The following is a 2,067-nucleotide window of genomic DNA, read 5'->3' as shown; positions in this document are numbered from 1 at the left end:
TTCAGAATTCACTCCAGGAGCTAGGAGAAAACTGGCTTGGACTTACCCAGCCCACAAGATTTAGTTTATTTGGCTTCATCAGGTGAGACCACTTGGGAATCTCAGTGAAACCTCCAAAACGGTTCGAGTATAGTTTTCAAAAAAGTAAAATTATGAATCTAAGGGACATATAAAATGACAATGTCAACGATGCTTTTTAATTCATCAATTAGAAAACAAGTAGGACAGTTCAAAAAAGAGCCCAGAGAATATCTGAAAAGTTAGGTATATAGGAATTTAACAAAGACAGATACCTTATGATTTCACTCATAGGTGGAATTTAAGAAAGAGAACAAACAATCATGGGGAAAAAAGAAAAGCTTCTTAAGAAGCGAACCCTTAACAACAGAGAACAAACTGATGGTGACCAGAGAGGAGGTGGGTGAGCAGTTGGGTGAAATAGGTGAAGAGGATTAAGGAGTGCAATTCTGTAATGAGCATCAGGTGATGTATGAAAGTGCTGAAACACTATTCTGTACAGCTCTAGCTAATATAACACTGTTAACTATACTGGACTTGAAAACTTTAAAAAAAAAAAAGAAATGGTAGAATTAGATTGTTAGGTTAGATACAAAACTGCTAATGTCTAAAAGAGCCATAGAGAGTAATCGGAGCTTCTTCCTGACGTGCCCCTCTCCCACTTTCGTGAAGTTTCCTCACAGCATGGCCCCCAAGCGCCAGTCCTCGCTGGCACCTCAAACGAAGAAACCGAGGCTGCCTCCGGCCCCCAAGCAGGAGGAGACTTCTTAGCACTTGCCGAAGGGAGAAAAAGAACAGCAAGAAGCAATTGAACATATTGATGAAGTACAAAATGAAATAGACAGACTTAATGAACAAGCCAGTGAGGAGATTTTGAAAGTAGAACAGAAATATAACAAACTCCGCCAACCATTTTTTTTCAGAAGAGGTCGGAATTGATCGCCAAAATCCCCAATTTTTGGGTAACAACATTTGTCAACCATCCACAAGTGTCTGCACTGCTTGGGGAGGAGGATGAAGAGGCGCTGCATTATTTGACAAGAGTCGAACTGACAGAATTTGAAGATATTAAATCAGGTTACGGAATAGATTTTTATCTTGATGAAAACCCTTACTTCGAAAATAAAGTTCTCTCCAAAGAATTTCATCTGAATGAGAGTGGTGATCCATCGTCAAAGTCCACTGAAATCAAATGGAAATCTGGAAAAGATTTGACGAAACGTTGAAGTCAAACGCAGAATAAAGCCAGCAGGAAGAGACAGCAGGAGGAACCAGAGAGCTTCTTCACCTGGTTTACTGACCATTCTGATGCAGGTGCAGATGAGTTAGGAGAGGTCATCAAAGATGATATTTGGCCAAATCCATTACAGTACTACTTGGTTCCTGATATGGATGATGAAGAAGGAGAAGAAGAAGATGATGATGATGATGATGAAGAAGAAGGATTGGAAGATATTGATGAAGAAGGAGATGAGGATGAAGGTGAAGAAGATGAAGATGATGATGAGGGGGAGGAAGGAGAGGAGGATGAAGGAGAAGATGACTAATGGAACACTGATGGATTCCAACCTTCCTTTTTTAATTTTCTCCAGTCCCTGGGAGCAAGTTGCGTCTCTCCCCCCCCCCCCCCGGTGCTCATTCACCCTGTTTTTTGAAGTCTCTTTTTTCTCCCTTTATACCATTGTTCTCAACTTATTTTGGGGGGAAATACTTTGAGCAGAATACAGCGGGAAAAGAATCTCTACCCCTTTCTGTTCCAAATTCATTTTTATTCTTTCCTGTCTCTACAAAAACTTTATGGAATCAACACCACCGTGCTCTATGGGAAAAAAGAAAAACCTTCTACTCCCTTAGCTCTGCTGGAAGCTGGAGGGTGCTAGGCCCCTGTGTAGTAGTGCATAGAATTCTAGCTTTTTTCCTCCTTTCTCTGTATATTGGGCTCAGAGATTACACTGTGTCTCTATGTGAATATGGACAGTTAGCATTTACCAACATGTACCTGTCTACTTTCTCTTGTTTAAAAAAAGAAAAAAAAAACTAAAAAAAATG

The 2,067-nt window shown here is 40.3% G+C and overlaps 1 pseudogene; it reads left to right on the top strand.

Annotated features, from left to right (window-relative positions):
• Nucleotides 1-687: 687 nt before the first annotated feature.
• LOC121483216 lies at nt 688-1,653 on the top strand (annotated as a pseudogene).
• The last annotated feature ends 414 nt before the right edge of the window (nt 1,654-2,067 follow it).

Source organism: Vulpes lagopus, chromosome X, assembly GCF_018345385.1.
Source record: "Vulpes lagopus strain Blue_001 chromosome X, ASM1834538v1, whole genome shotgun sequence".
NCBI lineage: Eukaryota > Metazoa > Chordata > Mammalia > Carnivora > Canidae > Vulpes > Vulpes lagopus.
Note: the sequence above shows the minus strand (reverse complement) of the source record. Positions and strands in the feature narration are given on the sequence as shown.